This window comes from Thamnophis elegans, chromosome 1 (genome assembly GCF_009769535.1).
Source record: "Thamnophis elegans isolate rThaEle1 chromosome 1, rThaEle1.pri, whole genome shotgun sequence".
NCBI lineage: Eukaryota > Metazoa > Chordata > Lepidosauria > Squamata > Colubridae > Thamnophis > Thamnophis elegans.
In genome coordinates this window covers 75,794,043-75,817,351 of record NC_045541.1, presented here as the reverse complement: position 1 = coordinate 75,817,351, position 23,309 = coordinate 75,794,043, and the positions used below count along the sequence as shown (strand labels likewise).

Below are 23,309 nucleotides of genomic sequence, written 5' to 3'. Positions count from 1 at the left end.
CTACATAGTCATGAGCCCGGAACACTCGAAGCCAATCGCCAGCCTGCGGGAAGATGGGCGTGGCATACCTCTGCGACAAGGGCCAGCTTCTGCGCCAGGGCCCGCCCTACAAGTTTTATGGGAGGCACCAATCGCTGCGATAAGAGCGTTGGCCGCCGAAAGGCGAGTCTTAAGAGCGAGGGAGCTGAACCGTGTGTCAGTCGGCCGGTCGGTTTCCCGCCTTCTTTGTGGAGTCTTCCCGGTTGCGCGTGAACGCTACCTAGCACGTGTGTTCTGACGTATAAGCAATACCGGCTTAAAATAAACAAGGGGTTAGCGGTAGTTGCAATTATCCCCAAAGAACATCTCGGTTCCTGTATTTGTTCCGAAAGTCAGTCTGACGGGAGACGTGACCTTTTATCCTTTTCCCCAACTGAAAGCATATTTTATAAAAGGAGCTCGTGCCCATATCACACACATCCCTGCATCTCTGGCTCACGGTGTTTTATTGCTTTATTACAACAAAATGGCAATGTAATTGTTTTAAAAGCTTCTGGTAATTCTCATTATTTTTGCATTACACTGCAGGAGTGAGGGAAAACGAGGAGTTGGCTGGCAACGTTTTTTTTGTTCAAATTTTCCTTTTCCACTTTATGAAATATTGGAAGGGAAAACGTGTGAGGGAGATTTTAAGAGAAAACAGCTGGGGGGGGGGCAGACCATTTTCAGCTTTGATCACAATTTTCTGAAATTTGATTTTTTTTAAAGGCATTCAGAGAAATTTACATGTGTAGTAGACCTTAGATACGGGTCTACATCTACACATTCTTATTATACATTTCTATCTATCTGTCCATCTACCTGGCCATCCATCGGAATTGTTTCCAAGCTTATAGTGGCATCCTCTGGGATGTATGTTGTACAACTCTTTCAGAATGTTTATAAACACAATGTTGAAATTTTCTTTCTTCTCCCTCTCACTCATACGCTTCCTTGCAGCTATCAAAGACACAGCTGTAACTTGCTGGCACAATTTCCCAAAGGAGTCACTTATGCTCAGAATTATTGTCATTGGGTAGTACAAAAGGGAGATGCCAAAGCTTGTAGATCTGCAGGCAATGCAGTTGTGTGATGTGGAACATATTCCCTGCTGAGATATAACAAAGGACAAAAAAAAATATGCTCAGCAGTTGGAGTGCTAGATCAGTTTTGCAAGATATTAAATATCTACTTGATTACTTTAAAATAGTAAGATACTGAGATAGTCTCACTTTCAATGCTTCATGTTCTGTAGCTATTTTTGGATTTATTTTCACTTTTTGCCAGCCCTGGGTTTTTCATAACAAAATCTGTTGTTACTTTTTGTGTGTAGATGTTGCTATTTTGGCTAAGTATCTACTCATAGAATTAGCTTGCTATTAGTATATGTAGGACACCCATTTAAACTTCAAAGATTGATGGTGGAGTCTTATTCCTTGTACAGGTAGTATAAACAAAATCAGAAACATTACATTTAGAAACACTTCTGATCCTAGATCAGGATTCTTGAGATTTAGCAGTATTTTAAACAGCATTATATTTATTTATGATCATTGACCAATCAGTACTTCCTATAACCTTTTTAGGTGTCTACTAAACTATTATGTAAATATCAATTATTTAGTATTTTTTCAGAGATTTTATCACAAAGCAAAATGAAAAGGCTGCCATTGGCAAGTGTTGGCCATTTTTAGGAAGGAAAGAAACAGATTTGGCCAACAGAACATCCTACTGGAAAAGACTTCCAGCATCATCTTTCTGGAAAGGAATGGGAATGTTTTAATGGCTCAGCCTTTTTATACTTGGCATAAGTTGATTTTCCACCCTCTTTAAAAATGCAATTTCTTTATTTACCTTAACAAGTTTTACAAAGAAAAATACAAAAAAAAAATACATGAAAAGTACAAAAATGTAAATTACTCAATATAACAAGAATTAAACAAATGAAACAAAAATGTGAGAAACTAAATATGTCGTATAGAGTTCTAAATGTACCCTAGGGGAAAAAAATCAAATGATTTTCTAACTTTACAAAATATAAAGTCTATGCTATAGAAAAATATATTGAGCCATTTTTGATTAGCAGATAAAATTGGTTTTTCAAAAACAGGTAAGTTTCTTGAATCTAAGAATAGCACTATTTTTCCAATCTAAAAATAATTATCTAGCAATGACCCAGGAAAATTCAAATTGGGAAGGCTACAAAATGGATTTCTGTCATTTGAATTTTCTACCAAAATATCTTTAGTGCCTTTTAATAAATGCTGTAAATAAATATATGTCATAGACATATTTCTTTGGATACAACTAATGTACTCTTCTGTTCAGACTTTATTTAATTATAGACTGAGGATTGATCCTTTGATAGATGTTGACTTAATGTGATCAATGTAACAAAACATTTATGTTCACAGACAATTTTTCTAAGGTGAAATTATAGTATAGGACTATAAGTGATGAATCAGAAAAATAAATGCTGCTAAAAATTATTATGATAGCTTAGCTATCTACCTACCTATGCCCAGTGGTTGGATTCAAATAATTTAACAACAGGTTCTCTACCCTAATGATTTCTTCCAACAACCAGTTCACCAAACTGCTCAGAAAGCTAACAACCGGTTCTGAAGTGGTGCGAACTGGCTGAATCCCACCACTGCTTGTACCTATACATTTTATTACTATGATCCAGGTGAGTGTGTGTGTTTGTGCGTTGTGTATCTCTGTGTGTATAGTCAAGGATGCAGTATTTCATGGCATGTTTTAAATAAAGCAACAAAAAAATTAATCATAGTACTGATAATGCTAACGTTTTAAGGTAATTCCTTTATATCTTGGTAGAATTTGCAATAGAGAGATATACGAGCAATGGTTTCAATCTCGAAATCATAAGGGCAAATTTGTTTTAGATAAAGGAAGTTTGAAATGTCCGTCTAATAAGGACCACTGATAATAATACATTCTGCTATGCCTTAAAGAAAATTCTTCAGGCTGGGAAAGATGAGAGATGGTAAATATTTGATTAGCACCTAAGATTCTCTTCAGACCCAGATTATGTTGTTATATGGCATCTGTTAATTTCTTTTTAATAGTAATTTCATTAAAAATTAGAATTAAAAAGATAAAAACTAATACAAACAAGGAATTTAAAAAAAAGAATAAAGTGCAGAAAATAAAGAAAATACACACAATACACACATACCTACAGAAATTACTTTTCCCTTCATCATAAAAAGTAATTACTTTTGTAACTTCTTCCCATATCTCATCTATCTTTAAACAAATTCTTAAAACCACATTCAGTCTTGAACAGGAAAAATCCATTAAAGGTTATCAGAGATAATAATGTATCTATTTTAGCTTTGATCAAATAAATCAACTTTTTATTTTTCCTCTTTTGCTTAACAATCTTAAACTTTAGTCCCTTCAAATAATATCAAAAATATTTTACTCCATTCTGTGTTAGAAAGTCAAGTTTAAGTGTTTCTCTTTAATTATAATCTTTAGTTCCTTCTGCTTCCCTGTAATATCCAACCTTTGAAGACCTTGTTTCTGTAATATCCAACCTTAAAAGTCCCATCCTATCTTAAAGAGAATTCAAAACAAAAACATGTACTCACAGGAATATAATTATAATTAATTTTAAAATCAAATCCATGTGGACCCTTAGTTTGTAGGCTTCCAAAATCGAAGTTCTAATCACCCTTTTGCTTTTTATTCCAAAAGAAATGTTTTAGTCTAATTTGTAGGTTTTTTAAAAAAAAAATTACTCCATCTTTATTATTTTTATAATTAACTCAAGGCAGCAAATGTATCTATTACTCCTTCATCCTATTTTCTCCACAGCAATAAATCTGTGATGTGAGTTGGGCTGAGAGAGGGGAACTGGGCTCAAGGCCACACAACTGGCTTTTATGCCTCAGGCAGGAGTAGAACTCACTTGTGCTGTACAACCTATTGATGCAAAGGTTCCTAATAGCTGGAAATGAGTTAACAAGCAATATCCAGAAGTAACTAGAAAAGCAAATATGCAAACTTAATGTCTTTTCTGAAACTGCAGCCACCTGCAGTTTCAGCAAAAGGTTTATTCCCTTGCCTCCCAGAATTCTTAAATCTACAGATCTTGTCCTTTCCTCTCATGGAGCAACTGTCTGGAGCACTTTTTAGAGGTCTCAAATTCTTTCCTTGTCTACAGAGGAATTACAAAGAGCTGATCTACTTGCTTGCTTTCCCTTCTGACACTTTCTTCAGTTTGCCATTTCTTCCCTGGAAGAAAGCATATTATTAATTTCCATAATCAACTATCCTTTGATTATCTGAACTTTTCAGACATGGTAGGCTAGTGAGGAAACCTGACCAGATGAGCTAATTCCACATGTAAAGCTACATTAACAGAATCTAAAAGTACAACCCCCCCTCCCAATATTGTTATAGCTAAGTAACTAGGGAGGGTCTCTTCTGAGACTCTTGCCCCGCCCACTGTTCAGCAATGGATTTTGCTATCACTTATCTGACTGTTCCCTTGGCAGCATCCCAATCTCCCAAGGTCTTTCTCACATAGCATCACAGGAGCAGGTCCAATATTTATTTCATATACTATGTGAAACTCGAAATTCCATTCCAGTACATGTGGATACCAAGTCAGAAACTTTATACATTTTTGTATGGTTATATTCAAATCAGTCCTTTCTTTATACAGTAGCAGCATAATTCAGTTTATTGTTCTCACAATACAATACAATAGCAGAGTTGGAAGGGACCTTGGAGCTGGAGGTCTTCTAGTCCAACCCCCTGCCTAGGCAGGAAATGCTATACCGTTTCAGACAAATGGCTATCCAACATCTTCTTAAAGACTTCCAGTGTTGGGGCATTCACAACTTCTGGAGGCAAGCTGTTCCACTGATTAATTGTTCTAACTGTCAGGAAATTTCTCCTCAGTTCTAAGTTGCTTCTCTCCTTGATTAGTTTCCACACATTGCTTCTTGTTCTACCCTCAGGTGCCTTGGAGAATAGTATGACTCCCTCTTCTTTGTGGCAACCCCTGAGATATTGGAACACTGCTATTATGTCTCCCCTAGCCCTTCTTTTCATTAAACTAGACATACCCATGTGCAATGGCATTAGCAGCTCCACAATCCTTTCTGCCAGTAGGGATGATTCAACAATTTATTGCTGGAAAACTATATACAATGTTCTGTTTTCTTTAAAAAAAATAGTAACAATTGCTGCTAAATCACAGGGCCTCATCATAATCAGATGAGTGTCTTAACACGTTTTTTTAAATTAAAGACAGTGATCTGATCATCAGCTGAATTGAAAAAGTCATTTTCACACGCAGGAATTTGGATATTCAAAATCTCAAAACATGGTTTATATGGTTCATATGGTTCACAGCTAATATGTAATATCAAATGTTTAATTCTTTGCAAGTGGCTACATGCAAAACCTGTTCTAGATATTAAGGATTTAAGTCATGTGAACATTTTACAGCAGGATAAAGTAAGCAACAAAAAGCTTCAAAAGAAGCTAAACCTGAATATCAGAAATATTATATACATAACCAAATGCATTCCAGCAGATATACAGTGTGGTTCCTCTTTCTTTCTTGGTTACCAAAAGGCAAGATAAATAGATTTATCAAGTCTAATGCATATTTGGTAGGTGCAATGAATGTTTTATCAGTTGAGGGAAGAATAAATAATTCCCAATTCAGTTTCAGTTCTTTATGGGAGACAGATTATGAATCATTCATCTGAATCTGATTAATTTTGTATAATACATAACTTTTATGTACTTTATTTTTATTAGTGATGGGACTTTTAGCTTTACCCTTATCTCAGGTATATCCTTGTAAAGGCTCTTATTGACAAGAACCCGTCTTCTAAATAATGCAAAACCACAAATCTCAGTTTTACTCACCATAGCAACCAATATCTCATGATCAACATTATTCTATTTCATGGGCCAGGTTGCTGTAGCAAAGTGCTTGTGTCATATTCTTAGGGGATAAAAGGAAGCACTTTACTTTTCACTAACACACATCCCAAAATGATCAAGTTTGATCCCAGAAATAGCAGTTTTAAACTATTTAAAACAACTTGTAAAGAATTGCCAGAAAAGTTTTACTGACAAATTTCTTCATGTGAAGATCTTTGCTGTTAGCCTAAAACCACGTGCTCCTTCGACTAGATAGTCTGCTTCTTTAATGAGCACTATGGTCCAAACATAGTATTAATTCATCACACGGTTTGCTTACTTGTAGTTTAGCATGCTGGGGAACACATGCACTGACTTAGCAGGCACGGTTTATAGCAAGATGATGAAAGCTATAGCTATTATTCTACAGTTCTGACTTTTTAAAGAAAAAACAACAACTAGATTTCTATATATGCACTTATGGCCCATTAAGAGTGAGTGGCCTCAGATTGCTGCTCTGAAATATGCATGCTGCTTAGGCCCCAGCAATATGAGATTAGCTGGAACGTTTTCTTTAATCTATTCCTCCTTCTCAGGGCTGCTGCGATGCCTGCAAATCAGCCAAAGACCAGCTTTGGGGCAGCTTGTTTTTTGTTTCTGTCCTGATCATTTTCGTTTTTGTTCAGTTAATATAATACTAGAGCTGTTAGAATGTGCTTACTTCATTCTCAGACGGCACTGGAGAGTTTCTATATGACAGCCTGATTGCTCAAGAGATAGAGTTAGGACAAAGTTAGACTAGAGAGCAACAAGATGGTGTACGTAAAAGAACTGCCTCTGAATGTTGCTCATCGAATATGGTGTAGCATCTCTTGCCACTAAGCTCTGAATGACTTTGCTTACATGCTATTTTAAGCCATAACTTACTGGGTAAACTATAAATGACTAGGTGTGCAGAACAGACTATGCTGTAGTGCCCAAATCAAACAAACTACATTATGGTTTAAGACCCCACCCAGTAAACTTTTGGTTGAAATTTGGCCTTAGTTCCTAAGACTGGGAGTCCGGGCACTGTTTGCAGTGGTTTTGCTCCTTCCTGAATGGACAGATTCAGTCCCTAGGTGTGGAGGAGAAACTAACTCATTGATTACTCCAAAATGGGAGGGCACAAGGTTCTTCTCTGCTGCTAATGAATATACAAGCTGATGGGAGAAGTCATCTATTAGTTTGTGATGGTATAATCAGAACCCCAGAACTGCATCTCCATCCCAGTCCAGACATACATTGGGAATTCTAACCCAGTGTTTGAAGACTGTAAATATCTTTATGGAGACAAAGAAACTGAGGCTGAATCTCAGCAAGACTAAGCTGTTGTTCATTCACTCCTCCCAGCCGTTTGGGCCTCAGTTTACTCCAATGGTGACTTTGGATGGGATAGCACTCTCAATGAAGGAATCAGTCTGTGACTTAGGGTTCCTTCTAGACTCATGGCTAGATAAAACAGTTGGAGACTGTTGTTAGGGGACCTGGCCTAGAATTGCATGGTGTGCCAGCTATGAACTTTCCTGGAGTCCTGGAAATCTTGACTGACATTTTCATCTTCTAATTACTAATTACTTCTAATTTGAAGGGTACTCAAAAGATGCATTGGCTGCGAATTGATGTAAACATCTAATAATATAATACAATGTTGGTTATGTAATAGTATACATATGGTTGTTATGAAAATGAAAAAATTATATAAAGGGAATACCAGATACCATTCAAAGTGGTGGGTTTGACCTAAAGCTCTACATTGTTTCGCTCCCACAGGACTATCTGCTTCCAATGGATCCTACTCACCCCATTTGGACTACCTGCTAAGTATACTAAGGGTTCCTTCTACGTGAGACATTTAGATGAGAGCAAGTAATGTAGATTTTTCTGTAATAACTCTTCCTTATGGAATAGGTTCCTTACCAGAAAACTGGATGACAGCATTACTTCTGAATTGCAGGCAAGCCATCAAAATAAAGCTGTTCAGAATTAAGATCAATCATTGGGAACCCTGCTATATCACATAACAATATTAAAGGGATTGATGGTGCTAATGTATTGCTATATTTACTTTTGATATTTTATGACTACTTTGTTTTTACTGTACTGTGTACTGTACTGTGCACAAGTCTACGTAGAGTACGGTGATATAAAAATATAGTAAATGTACATTTTTGTAGATGTTTGGGCATATCACAATGCTAAGCACTCATATTTTATATGAATAAAAAATTGAGAGAAAAATGTTGGATTTAAAGGAACATTTTGTTTATAGCTATTGTATTTTGATCTTGTTTGATTCTTTGCAATGTTTTTTACAGTATTTGATTTCAAAGCAGGAAGTTTGTGTTTCCTCACTTACATTTTAGTCAGGATAAAGTCTGCAAAGCAGATAATTTACACTTTGCTTCAGGTTATGCAGAGTATATACCATTTTTAAATAATAGTTTAAATAAGAATAACATAAAAAATCTTCCCCCAATATTTACCCTAATAACCCAAATTCTACAATTATATATTTGATCCCACACTGGATATTTAATTCCAAATCAAGCCAAAAGTTTATATGTATGTAACAACGCCCCTCACTTTGGAGAACGTTTTAACTTTTTAAGAACCATTATTTGCAATGTTTTCTTACTAGTCTAATTAACAGAACCCGCCAGTAAGGATTGCAATTCACAATCTTCTACCGTGGCTACCGACACTCTAGTGCCTGCCCATGCGGCTCACACAACCGTAGGAGGGGATAATGGGATTTGTACTTCAGTTCTGGAGAGCGCCTGGTTGGGGAAAGCTGCCATTCCTTTGTGCGCTTTCCTATTCATCCTCCCTTCCGCCTTTTCCAACTAGGCTAGCGCGGATTCCCCACATCCTACCGACTTCACAGCCAGCATTTCTCTGTGCAGGCAGGGAAAGGATAACAGAGAAAAAGGGCCCAACAGTAGGAGCAGCAGAAGAGCGAACACAGCGGCACAACCAAGCTACGCACAAAAAGGGGTCCTAAAAAAAGAGGAAGGAAATGGGGGGGAGTGCTGCTGAGGGAGGCCTCGCTCACAAGAGAACTAAACCTGGATGGCATATTTACCTCGGGAGGAAGGGAGGGCGCGCATCTCCTCATCCCGGCAGAGGAGGAGGAGGCTTTATTTGCCTGGAGGAAGCAGCAGACTCTAAAAATAAGCCACGCGAGAGGCGATTCCCTTCTCCCAGCACGCTACACCCATTTCCTCCCTCCCTCCTCCTCCTCCGGCCCCTTGCCGCTCTCCGAAAGCCCAGGCCAGAGGAGCGACAGCAACACAGCAGCGGGCGGGGCCGAGGGAGAAGGTTGCTCTGGGAGTGATTGACGTGTCTCGCAGCCGACCACGAGGTCGGAGGAGTGGGGGAGCCGCGGCCTGGAGCCCTAAGGTTGAGCGGGAGCGCCTATCAGCTGCTCCGGGAGGTTGCGAGCGTCGAGTGGGCGTCGAGCGGCGTTTGGGCGTGTGCCGCCCGCTGCCTGGGGCTGGCTTTGCGCGCACACATTGTCCAAGCCGCCGTCACGGCAGCACCCGGGCGGAACGGGTGCCTCAGTGTTGGGTGCCAATGCGGGGAGGGCGTTGCAAACACGGGGCTCCTCCGCCGCCTAGGTGGAAAGTTCGCCGCTGCATCGGACCGACGGAGCCTTGACTAAGAGAGCAGCCGGTCTTTCTGCGGAAGGGGACGCGGAGTCTCGCGAAGGCGCTTTTCTCCTGCCAGGCACCACTCAAACTTTGCATTTCCTCGCACGCTTCCAATTTTTTTTAACCCTCTAAGAAAAAAAAGCAGCTTTGCTTTTCTGGTTTGCAAGGAAAACCTCCCAGGCTATAAGTAGTAAGTAGAGCTTCCTCCTCCAATTCTTAAATGCTGTTTTGGGGGTTAGAAGCATGTTCTCCTTGAAGGTTGATTCGGCTCACCTGTGTAAGTAATTACTTAGCAGCCCTCGGGAAGGCGGCCACGGAGTGCCTGCGGATTTGTGGGCGTTCTTCGGTTCAGTTTTCAGCCGAATATTCAGGATGCGGGCTGTAATAGCCAGGGATCCTGCAGTGGTTCACACGTCGCGCCCCAGGGCAGCCGTGTAGAGGGAGCTGTTAGTTGCAGCGCTCGGCTTTTATGAGCCAAAATGGGGGAAGAAAAAGGCGGGTTGCGCGCTATAGAACATCTCTTTCCCTGGATCTTGGCTGAAGTCGCTTCGGTTGTATCCCTAATCTCCGAAGTAGGGGTGTAAAGGCCAGCCTCCCCCTCCTTAGGTTAGATCAGCATCATCCTCGCCACCCTCATTTCTAAGTAGGAGAGACTCGGAGGGGGATCGGTTGGGGAGGTAGCGCTTCCTTCGGCCAAAAGCAACGTGGGAGGCGGTCGTCGGCGTACGAGAAGGGAAGGCAGGGCGATTGCGTCTGTCAGGGGGAACAGCCTCGTGTGCGAGAAGACAAGCTATTATGGGGTGTGTCCGATTGTCAGTCGAGGGACGTTAAGGGAGATCGCAGCGAGGCTGAAAGGGTGTCTTGGGATGCTGCCAGGCGGGTGGGTTTCATTCTGAAGCGTTGGGCTTCTCCTTGTTCATCGTCCACTTGTGAAATCCAAAGGGCAAAGTGCAATTCCACGCAGGGACGGCGCTACGGCTTAAAAGAAAGCCCTGGGTGGAACGCTGTGCAATGGGGCGAGGCGTGTCCAAGGATGGTGTGTGACAACACGCTCTCCGGTTCCCCCTCCCTCCCCGCGATTTCCCGGTCTAGCAGCCGCCGCCGCCGCCTCCTCCTCACAGACGCTAATATTAGGCTGTGGACCGGCACATCTTGACGCGAGGAAGTTCACCGGCTCGGCGTTTTTCTAGGGCTTTGGAATTTTTGCTGCTCTGGAGAATCGGGTGGGTTTTGGGGGCTCGGAAACGGGAGGGTTTGACCCACCACCTGCTTGCCTGTCTCTGTTCCCAGCTATATTGTGACTGTGCTTTCTGTAAACACTTCCTGTCAGCGCCAGAGAGGGGTGGCGGGTGGCGGCTGATTAATAGGAGTGCCAGTGGTTGCATCTTCTAGAAGCCACGGATGCTGATGGCGATATTTTCTGTATCCCCCGATTTTCCTCTTCCAGTGCTGTTCTTTTTGAGCCATTTGCCAAAGCTGTAGGTACTTGTGGGTTTTGATTGCACTTCTCCCCCCCCCCCATGCAGTTTAGGGAGTGGTCTGAGAGAATAGTGAAGTAAGTTTGGTTCACAGATGCAGCGGGCTGATTAAGGTCCTTGTTTGGACGTGTACACACACGAATAATCTGTGTTACATAGTTTTGGAAGACTTTGAAAGGAAAAGGCCCTGAGCTGCAGTGTTTAATGTGGAATGGTCCTTTCTGCCCCTTTGGGGTTTTTAATCCTTTTCTGTGATCTTCTGTTACTTCCCAGTCTATAGTAGCCTTTTGTTATGATTGGGTACTGATTGAGGAGGGGTTAACATGGCTTCCTTCCTTGCTAGTTGATGCCACTCCCAGGTTTGCAAACTGTCACTTGAAAATAGGTCCTGGGAATAACTCCTCTGGATTAATGGCAGAGAAATCTCCAGCTGCTTAATTTCCCAGGGGCTTCAATAATTTTGTGCTTCATGCCTGTGAATACAAGACAACCTTCCCTGTATATGGTGTAAGCTGGCTTGTTTTATGGGTACATATGTGTGTGTTTGCTATATTTTAAAACAGGTTGGTAGCATTGAGTGTTTTAAGCATGTTTTCATCTTTCCTTGAGCTAAACGGGAGGGGATTGTGTTTATTCCCTTGGGAAGCAGGTGGGAGAGGCTCACATCCTGTTGTTTAAAGGCAAGTCATACTAGGCAGCAGGATCAGTCCTCTGACCAAGCATGCACTAATTCTCATTGACTCTGCCTCCTAAATTGGAGCCCACCTGTGAGCCCCACCCCTGGAAACAGGTTTCTGCTCCACTTATATCATGATGTTCTCACTGAACATCATGACATAAGCTGTGCTGTGTAGTAGACCATCATTCAGATGAAATTCTGGAAAGAGCTTCCTCTGGGAATGTTAAATGAGCCATCATTTAACAGCAGTGTTGGGTAAAGGAAAAATGAAGCTACATGCCAAGTATGGACTTTTTTTTCTTTTTCTTCCTAGTCCCTCCCCCTCCCCACAAATACGGGGCTTGAATGATAGCTTGTCACTTGAGTCTGACATCATGAGCTAACCCTGACAGAGTCACCCAGTCGGATTTTGTGCCTAATGTGGGACTAGAACACACAGTATCCTGGGTTCTAGCCTAGAGCCTTAACCACTACACCAGACTGTTTCTCATATCCCTAAATGTGCAAATGCATGCTCATATTCCCACTGTTCTCTTTAGATTGAGTCCCTATGTGTATCCACTAAGTGAATGGCAAATCCACTTAATTTGTGAGTACCATCTTTCTGTTGATATTATTTAAGAGCCGAGGTGGCGCAGTGGTTAAATGCAGCACTGCAGGCTACTTCAGCTGACTGCAGTTCTGCAGTTCGGCTGTTCAAATCTCACCGGCTCAGGTTTGACTCAGCCTTCCATTCTTCCGAGGTGGGTAAAATGAGGACCCGGATTGTTGTTGGGGGCAATATGCTGACTCTGTAAACCGCTTAGAGAGGGCTGAAAGCCCTATGAAGCGGTATATAAGTCTAACTGCTATTGCTATTGCTATTATTTAGAAATCATTATTAGAAAATGAAAAACATCTTGAAAATCAGTTGAAAATAAGGTGTTCTTTGGTAACTGAATAAAGTTGGTCATTATTTTGCTACAATTTGCTACAATTTCATGTTGACAAACTCCTTGATGTCATGAATGATGTAGGAACTTGGCTTGAAGAGTCTTCCTTCTGTATAAAAAAGCATAGCTTGCACTGCATTTTAAATCCTATTCTTTAATCCCAATTGGAAATTGAAGTTTTTTGATGATGAAAGAAGGTATATCCTTGGCTGTAGTTGAACTGAATCCTGACTTGAATTGCCTAGATAGTGAACATTTTTCATTACTGTGGTAAAATATAGCTAAAACTATTGTTACTAATTTTATTTTTGTGCTGCTCTTCCTCCTCTAAAAGCATATATTGATATTTGAACTTAAGATAGAAAGCCTGTTCATTTTAACAGAAAAGCAATGAAAGGATTTTTTTTTAAAAAGTGGGGTAGTGTAAACATTTGCTTTTCATAGCTATATGATGGACGTTATAGGGAGATCCATCCTAATATTATGTATGAATTGTTTTATTGGAATTTAGTGTGAGTGATTAGACCTCATATTGAGGGCATATGAAGTTATTAAATTCTTTAGGCACTAAAATACTGTATATTTATTTGATACTTTAATGTTTCAAAAAGTTTAGTGTTTTAATTGTAATTTTTTTTTAATTGTAAGCCGCCCAGAATCATTGGCTGAGATGGGCGGCTATAGAAATTAAATAACTAAATGCAAAGTTTGAATAATGAAAATTTCTTCAAAAGAAATGCTAAGAAATGAATATTTCTGAACAGAAGAATAAATGTGTGGCTACATATTTACTAAGTTTTTAAAAATATAAATGTAGAGTTCATGCATGCTACTAAACCCTAAATTGGCTATTGAGTTTAGGCTAAATAATAAAACCCTGCCATTGTGGATTACAGTTCAGTCTAATAACTAAACTAAATGTCCTTAATTAGCTGAGCTTTTATGGAAGTGAGAAACCATGAAAGAAAGAGGAAAGAGCATGGACATCAGAGAAGTCATTCCATGGATAATATAGGAGATGAAATATCATGTAGAACTTTTCAATCAACTTTCCTTTGGTATAATGGGTTAAAATATCAATGACAATAATTTACACACAGTTAAAAGTTTAAATTAATTAAACTATCATGGAGCAGGTGAAAAGTTTACCTAGTTTAGTGTTCTATTCTTACAGTTGTCAGATAACTTTTTATCATGAGTTCTGAAGCAGGTATGGTTATAAGAGAATCTTGCATGGCTTATAATCTTCTGTCATAGAAGCCACACAGTTTCCAATATTGGTGGTACTACACAGCTTGTAATAAATTCCAAAAATGTTCTTCCTGTATGTGGAGGGATTCTTCTGTCTGTTGTGAGTTTCTCGCCTTTCAGCTTCATTGAAGTTACAATGGCACTGAAAAAAGTAACACAACCACTTTTTACAGTTAACGATCATTGCAGCATTTCCATGGTCACAGGATCAAAATTTATATGCTTGGCAATTGACTATTTATGATTGTTGCAAAGTCCTGGGGCTATATGATCATCTTCTATAACCTTCTGACAAACAGTCGGTAGGAAAGCCAGATTCACTTAACTGTGGCAAGAAACGTTGTAAAATGCGCAAGACTCACAAGTGTCTCATAACAAAAATTTTAGGCGCAATTCTGGTCATAAGTCGAGGACTATATGTATGCCATTTTAAAAATAGCTGTGCATGCTTTCATCAGATTCATCCAGTTATCCTCAGAACCTGATGAGTCAGCAATCAAACTCTCACGTGCATGTGTAATTATATAATTTTTTGCCACATTGGACAAGCTTGTTTGTACTGAATTGATTGTGCCATTTTAAGACAATTACAAGAGTCCTTGACTTACAACCATTTATTTAGTGACCATTCAAAGTTATGATTGTGTTGAAAAAAGTGACAACCAATCCTTATGCTCATGACCGTTGTAGTATCCCTGCGGTCACCACATCAAACTTCAGGTACTTGGCAGCCAGCATGTATTTAAAATGGTTGCAGTGTCCCAGGATCCTATGATTGCCATTTGTGGTCTTCCTTGTGGGCTTCTAAGAAGCAAAGACAATGGAGGAAACTGGATTTCTTTAATGACCCATGTGATTCACTTAACAAGTATGATGATATGCTTAATGACCGCAGACCAAAAAATTGGGTGTGGCTCACTAATTACCTTGCTTAGCAATGGAGGCTCTAGACCCGGGGTGTCAAACTCGATTTCATTGACAGCTGCATCAGGGTTGTGTTTGACCTCAGCGGGCCAGAGTGGGCGTGGCCAGGGTGGGCATGGCCACTCAACATCACTTGTGTCGGCGCCTGTGGCAACCCATGCTCTGCCAGAAAAAACAGGCTCCCGAGCTCATTTTTGGTTGCAACGGCCTCCTGCAACCCTCTGCCAGCGAAAACGGAGCTCAAGAGGGTTGCGTGCAGTCCTCCCGAGCTCCATTTTCGCTGGCAGAGGCACTGTGTGTCAGTCCTTTGCTGTTTCCAGGGCGGCCTCGTGGGCCAGATCTAAGCAGCCCATGGATTGGATCTGGCCCCTGGGCCTTTGAGTGTGACACCCCTGCTCTAGACCCAATGTGGTTGTAAGTGGAGGACTACCTTACATATTAAAGAAATATAAAGCTTTTTTGGTTACTTTTGTTTTTATTTTCTCAAACAATTTGGCATCAGCAAACGTATCCATTTCCTTACTCAACCTTTAACTCCAGGTCATTTAAGAATAGTAGTAGATGTATGCTACATACCCTCTTATCAACCATTTGTTTATTTTCTTTACCTCACTTATTCTTTAACTGGTTGGGCCTATAATAGACATGAACAATCATATTGTCAACAGCCACATCTGCTTATAAGCCTTGGATAACTAGACTGTATCAAGAACCTTGTAATAATCAAATACATTTTTATAATCTATGTTTACATTCTTGCTAACATTCTTAAAGAGCTGTATCAAAATTGTGATGGTCTGCTTGTCCAGGAATTGAAAAGAGAACTTATGCTGCATCATGTTGATTATTCATTCTCAGAACTTGCTTTTCTGTATATTTTAGTTGGGAAAAAAAAGATTATGTTATATTAAACATTGTATGTCCTTGTAGCATAAAGCCAAATCTTAAGGACATTCCACATTTTTGCTAGATGAGCAATTTCATTTGATGGGTATTCTGGATTTAGCAATTTGTTTTCTGTAACAGCTAGAATTTTATCTCTTGTTATTGCTAACTTATTACTAACTCGGACTCCCTCAAATACCTATTCAGGCATGGATGACCAATAGCGGTTACAAAAATGTTATCCAGCTTCTCGGTAACATCCACCACCTCTGTAGCTGGTTTCCTATTTTCAATATATTGAAATATGGCTCTTAGCATTATTTCAGATTTTATTTTATTTTTAGATAAATTTATTTTATTTATCTTATTAATTTTTGGATTTTCCTTGTATAACTTTTGTTTTTTTTCTTTAAACAAAAGGACAAAGAAAATGATAATAATTTAGATACCCATATTTTTCGGAGTATAAGACCACCAAGGTTTTGAAGAGGCAAATTTTTTAAAAAAAGTTTTCACACTATGCAGACCTCCCCAAAATAGCCCGTTTTTCATGAAAATGGGCCCAGTTTTTTTTTAAAGGCATGAATAGCCTTTAGGAGGCTTGTAAAGTGCTCCTGGGGGTTGGGGGGGGGGAAATTGAGCAAAAAATGCCCCGTCTTTTGCTCATTTCTGCCCTTCCCAGGCCCCAGGAGCACTCTGCAAGGCTCCTAAAGGCTATGCATGGCCTTTTTGGTGAAGGGGCAGGGTTTCGGGAGGCAAAAAAATGCTGTATTCAGTGTATTCAGCCTCTTTTTTGAGAGAAAAAGGTGCATCTTATACTCTGAAAAATACGATAATCTTATTTTCTAAAAGAACTTATCTTTTCACTTTATCCTTCAGCTGCTCATCTTCACCTTGCTATGCTTATTTTCACAATGACTATTTTCTAAATGAATGACAAAGGAACAACTGAGGAGGGACATTTCTCAAAGTCAGGAGGGGAATCATAGGAAATAGAGTGAGGAAAAAGTTGGAGCTGGCAGGAAATTATCCATTCCCACACCATTTGAAGAAGCATCCAACCTGTGTTCTGTAGGAAGTACAGAAACCCAGTAGCCTCATGAAGTTCTAGAAGTATGCAGTGCCAGTTGTAGCCTGGTGCTGCTTTTGTATAAGTGGTAGTTGCTACTGAAATTGCAGTGGTTCCTGCACATTTCTGGAGTGATTTGGCAGGTGACTTTTTCATTTCTGTTAACTGCAACTTGGAATCATGCAAGCTAAAACCAATAATCTATAGTCAAAAATATCCCCACCAAAATGGTTTTTCCAGTCTTAAAAATAAAGCAAAACCAAATATTGGAGATTGAAAAAGCACATGGCAAAAATAAATATTTCATCAGGCTGCATGCAGCTGTTTACAAAGAGGATGGGGCAGGATTTAGCAGTTGTACAAACCCAGCTCTTCATTTGCTTGATAATACTTCACTTATGCAAAGTCTTAGTCTTAGGCTTTAGTCATGCCTATTCTGTTGAAGACCAACAAACAAACAAAAAGAGAAGCACTTAAAACTTACTTTTAAATACTCAGCTGAAGGAAGATCAAACTGAGGCGATCTATTCAGTAACAGCAACTTTATTAGTCAACAACAACTCACTAGTCAGAACAGAACAGAAGAACTCCGGTTTGACAGCTATTTATAGTGAAGTTGTCAAACCGGCAACCAATTAGAACGCCGCCAGCTCTTGCTGACAACGTCCGCGTGTTTCAGCCAATCCTGGCACCCGCTAGTGATGATTGGCACCTCACGGTTTCCATGGTTTGGACGCAACTCCTCTTCCCCCCAAGATTGCACAGGCGTAGTCAGATAGGTAGGCCAGCCGTCGCTGGATTCGTTCAGAACGTCGCAGTACCTGGGTTGGTGCCGGCGGAGGAGCTGGTAATTCTTGAGCTTCTGGAACATGATGTTCATCAGGTAGCTGTGATGACTCTGTCCTGGAAAATGGTTGTGATTCCACAGGTAAGTTGACCAGCGGCGGATTGGCGGTTGGAGGCGTGCTGGGAATATGTGTTGTAGCTTGGGTAGGCCGGCAGGCGGCGTACAGTCTTTCGTTGTTTGGTTGGAACACCTCAGTAAGCTGCTCACTCGGGGCCTTGCGGCGGTGCAGATGATCAACATGACGCCGCCATTGTCTTCCGTCATTCAGAAGGACTCTGTAAGAAGGACTCTGTTACTTCAATTACGGAGGCTGGTAACCACTTTGGTTGCCCCCCAAAATTATGTGCAAAGACCCTGTCACCCCTTGAGAACTCCCTTTTCTGGTAAGCCCCAGGTGGCGGTAGGGATGCTATTATATTGTGGGTGAAGCCTGTCTAGAGTGATCCGGAGCTTCCTGCCCATCAAGAGCTCAGCAGGACTCCGATTAGTGACCGGGCACAGGGTTGAATGTTGGTACAGTAGGTACCGAGAGATTTTGTCTTGTATGTTGCCATAAGTCATCCTTCCCAGAGCCTCTTTAGCGAGCAGACTGCCCGTTCCGCTTGGCCATTGCTGGCCAGGTGGAAAGGAGCCGTTAGAACCTGCCGGACACCTAGCGCGGCTAAGAATGCCTGGAAGGTGGCTGCAGTCCATTGTGGCCCATTATCAGAAACAACTACTTCCGGCAACCCATGGCACGCAAAAAGCCGTTTCAAAACCATGATAGATGCCTCGGCGGTGGTAGTGGTCATAAGCACCACCTCCACCCATTTCGAGAAGGCATCAGCTATCACCATAATGTGGGTCCCTTGGATAGGGCCAGCAAAATCAAGGAGTAACCTCGACCAAGGTCCCTTAGGTTCCTTCCTTTCCCTGTGTTCTGCACTTGGCGGGGCTGGCCGGGCGGCTTGACATTCTGCACACTGCCCCACCCACACTTTTATGGCTTCATCCATTCCCGGCCACCATACGTAACTGCGGCCGAGGGCCTTCATGTAAACAATTCCAGGGTGACCCTCATGCAACCACTGTAACACCTGGGTGCGAAGAGCTGTAGGAATAACAACCCGGCTGCCCCATAGTAAACACTCTTGGAGCATTGATAATTCTAATTGCCGCCTTCCATAAGGCATAAACCCTCCATCCAAACCCTCAGCAGGCCATCCCCTGTGTACCCAGTCTAAAACCTGGGAGAGGACTGGATCGTAGCGTGTATGGGCCGCAATATCAGTGGACGTCAGTGGCAAGGCAAGATCCTTGACTGCCATAACGCGGGAGATTGGAGTCGGGTCCTGGGCCTTTAAAGGCAGAGGACATCGGCTCAATGCGTCGGTGTGCCCTACATATTTGCCTGGACAATACTCCAACCAATAGGAATATGTGTCAAAAATTCAGACCATCTCAGCATTCGTGGAGATAGAATAAGGGGTGTTGGATGATCTCCAACTAAAATCCGCAGAAGAGGTTTGTGGTCAGTCACCAAGAGGAAGTGGCGGCCGTACAGGTAGTCATGAAATCATTTAACACCTGCTACGGCCGCCAGTGCCTCCTTATCGACCTGACTGTAATTCTGTTCAGTTGTCGATAAGGTTCGAGAAAAATAAGCAATGGGGCTTCCTGACCAGAGGGAAGTATATGAGCCAGAACAGCCCCTATCCCAAAGGGGGAGGTATCACAGGTCAGGGTTAATGGCAGATTTTCGTGATATTGAATTAGGACAGCTGAGGAAATGAGGAGATGCTTAACGTCCTCAAAAGCTTTAGCCTCCCATGGTCCCCACTGCCATGTAGCTGAGTTGTCTTGCAAAGGCTCCGCGACAGATGCCTTATGCGGTAAAAAAATTGCATAAAAGTTAAGCAGACCCAAAAAAGCCTGCAATTCAGATTTTGACTGCGGGGTTGGTGCTTTATGGATGGCATCAACCTTGCTAGGCGTGGGATGGGTGCCTGTGTCATCAATTAAGAATCCTAAAAATTCTACGGAGGGAACTCCAAGATGGCATTTACCTTTTTAAAGTTTAAGACCAGCTGCCCTGAATCTCAATAGAACAGCCCGTACCTTGACAATGAGATCTGCGCTGCTAGGGGCAGCAATCAAATCACCGTCAAAGTACGGAATTACTCCGTCAAGTCCTTGGAGCAATCGCTCCATGAGGCTTTGAAATAACCCAGGAGCTACAGAAACCCCATATTGGAGCCGTTTACACCGAAAAGCGCCCATGTGAGTAACAATTTTCTGGGCATCAGCAGAACGCTGATCCACAGGCAATTGTTGGTACGCCTGAGCCATATCTAATTTGGCAAAAGCACACCCACACTCCAACCTGTTGCACTACTGGGACGGGATATGGATTCGAATTCAGCACTTTATTAATGGTCGATTTATTGTCCCTGCAAATTCTTATATACCCGTCGGCCTTCACAGGGGTAACAATAGGGGTTTCCCACTGAATGGTCAACGGGTTCAGGGATTCCTTGTGCTACCAATTTGTCGAGCTCGGCCTCTACCCTAGCTTTCAGAGCAAACGGAATCCTCCTGGGTTTTAACCTTATTGGGGAAACATTGGAGTCAAGATTCAAAGATATAGGGGTGCCCTTGTAGTTACCCAAAACATTGTCAAATACATCAGCAAATTCAAAGGTTAAGTCCTCAAAGTCATCTGTGATAGAAGCGACATGGATGCCTTTGATGGTCAGTCCCAGCGGTTGGAACCAGTCAGCACCAAGCAGCATAGCCAGCGGCTTGGCCACCACGATAAGTGGAAGTCTTGCTTTAAATGTCTTGTGTTCTACGAGGACTGATGCTAGTCCCAAGATGGGAATCAAGTTCCCCTGGTAGTAACGAAGGTGGCAGGTACAATTTTGGAGTTGTTCTGTACAGAAAGAAGGCACTAACTGTTGCAGGCAAGGCCAGGAAATGATTGACTTAGTCGACTCAGTGTCGGTCTCCATCCGACAATGGTTGCCCTCAATGCGGACAGTAAGAAAAAATTTAGAGGTGTTAGGGCATTGTTCAGACGCTGTTTGAATGTTCCAGTCATCATTTCCTTGTTCAGCAGGCACAGTAGAGCAATTAGGTCTAAAGGCATAGTCAGGCTTGGCAGGTTTTTTGTTAGGGACACGATCGCCCTGGCGAGTATGATCTGGCAATTTTGCACGGCAAACAGCAGCTAATGACCTAGTTGACCACCACACCTGCAAATAGCCTGTTTAAAGCGGCAGGTAGAACGGAGGTGTTTGCTTCCGCAACTCAGGCAGCCATCGCCTTGCATTTTGGCAGGTTCAGTCTTGAGGTAATATTTCGAGTTGACACGGCCAATTTGCTCACAGTCATCTGCTTCTTCATTCTCCTGCCCTATTTGTTGGGCAACTGAGGGAAAAGCGAATTGAGGGCTAGCACCATTAATTTGAGTCTGAATCTGGGCGGTAGACTTTTCAGCCATTTCTGCGGCTCTAGCATCATCAAAAGCGGCTTGTAGTATCAATTCTGGCTTAGTCAAGAGCTGGCACTGTAATCTAACATCTCGAACCCCGCAAACAAATTGTTCTAAAAGGGCTTTGTCCAATTCTTTGAAATCACTATGAATTGCCTCCTGACGAAACACAGCTATATATTGGCAAACAGACTCATCTTGGCGCTGAGTACATTGCCTGAAAGCATGTCTGTGGGCTATTTTAGATGGTGCAGGGGAGTAATGTTTTTTTAATTTAGTCATTAGGACGTCCCAAGGGACGTTATTAACAGGGATTGGAGCCGATAGTGCCCTGGCCATACTGAACATTTCAGATCGGCATGCACTGAGGAAAAATCCTCTTTTCCTATCTTCTATCATCACAGCGAAATCATGGGCAAGCAAAAAACATTTGAACCGCTCTAAAAAGGCTTCCCATGACTCTTTGTGAGCAGAGAAAGGGGCAAAATTGGGAATAGCAGACATTTTATATCAGGAGGCTAATTTTTAGACTGAATAATTGAATGTTTGGCGACTTTCTCTACTCCTCATCGCCAATTTTAAGTACTCAGCTGAAGGAAGATCAAACTGAGGCGATCTATTCAGGAACAGCAACTTTTATTAGTCAACAACAACTCGCTAGTCAGAACAGAACAGAAGAACTCCGGTTTGACAGCTATTTATAGTGAAGCTGTCAAACTGGCAACCAATTAGAACGCCGCCAGCTCTTGCTGACGTGTGTGCATTTCAGCCAATCCTGGCACCCGCAGGTAATGATTGACACCTCACGGTTGCTATGGTTTGGACACAACACTTACCCTATTTTTCGGAGTATAAGACACACCTTTCTTCCTCAAAAAAGAGGCTGAAAATCTGGGTGCGTTTTATACATCGAATACAGCATTATTTGCCTCCCGAAGCCCTGCCCCATTCACCAAAATGGCCGTGCATATCCTTATGGAAGCTTTCATAGAGCTCCTGGGCGCTGGGGAGGGCAGAAATGAGCAAAAAAATGGGCCGTTTTTTGTCCCCCCCAGCCCCCAGCAGCACTCTATAAGCCTCCATAAGGCTATGCATGCAATTTTTTTTTTACGAAGAACGGGCTGTTTTTTTGCTCGTTTTTGGCCCCCACTCCCCTAGGAGCACTCTACAAGCCCCCCCCCCCCGGCTATTTATGCCTTTTATTTGAAAAAAACAGGCCCATTTTGGGGAAGTTTGCAAAGTGCAAAAACTCCCCCCCCCCTTTGGAAAGCTCTTTAACCGATTGATTACATGGATCAAATGCTGTGCCAGCAGGAACAAAGTTAGGTGCTCCAGATCGTCAGTGTTTTCCTTCTCCAGCACATGGATAAGTACACCTGGAAACATCTACCTAAATACCTACCTACCTACCCTCATTCTCTCTCTCTCTTTCTCTCTCTTTCTCCCTCCCTCCCTCCCTACTGTATTTCTCTCTCTCTCCCTCTACCTACCTACCTACCTGCTGTATTTCTCCCCCCTCTCTATCTCCCTATCTATCTACCTACTCTCTCTCTCCCTACCTATCTACTGTATTTCTCTCTCTCTTTCTATTTCTCTCTCTCCCTCTTCCTCTATCTACCTACCCACCTACCCCCTCTCTCTTCCTACCTACCTACTGTATTTCTCCCTCTCTCTCTCTCTCTCTCTATCCCTCTATCTACCTACCTACCTACTCTCTCTCCCTACCTATATACTCTGTGTGTGTGTCTGTGTGTGTGCGTGTGTATATTTATGCATGCATGCATGCATGCATGCATGCATATGTATGTATGTATGTATGTATGTTGTATTTGTGCTGATAGATAAATAAAGGGAGACTAGTATAGATCTATTTCAAGCTATTTAGCTCTCATCAGCTAGCCATACCCTTACTGGGATTGGAACCTGTGCTGTATTGCATCTTAGGTTATGACTTTAAATATATACCTTTCTCCCTGGCTCAGCTGATAAGGAGAGGAACTCTGTGGCTTAATGGTTAACACCAATGTTCACTCTAATTTTTTTTCAGTGTGAGCAGAAAAGTATAGTTTTTGAGCGGCATATTTTCATGTCTGAGCACCTGAATTTTTTTCACAGATGTCACCTAAGACAACAATAAAATCAGTATTAT

At 41.8% G+C, this 23,309-nt stretch overlaps 2 protein-coding genes across 3 annotated transcripts in view; one reads left to right on the top strand and one right to left on the bottom strand.

The window, feature by feature from the left end:
* LRRC56 (leucine rich repeat containing 56) overlaps window positions 1-9,219 on the bottom strand; it is a 53,614-nt gene extending 44,395 nt beyond the window's left edge. Inside the window, exon 1 of the mRNA XM_032226687.1 lies at window positions 9,056-9,219. The gene's annotated coding sequence lies outside the window, so the exon portion shown is untranslated. The remainder of the gene's footprint in view (window positions 1-9,055) is intronic.
* Window positions 9,220-9,355: 136 nt separating this feature from the next.
* The window catches only part of HRAS (HRas proto-oncogene, GTPase), a 72,224-nt gene continuing 58,270 nt past the window's right edge, over window positions 9,356-23,309 (top strand). Inside the window, exon 1 of one of the 2 annotated variants that reach the window (XM_032228390.1) lies at window positions 9,356-9,813. The gene's annotated coding sequence lies outside the window, so the exon portion shown is untranslated. Of the gene's footprint in view, window positions 9,814-10,709; window positions 10,847-23,309 lie in introns of those variants that run through there. The other variant, XM_032228397.1, reaches the window with a different exon arrangement.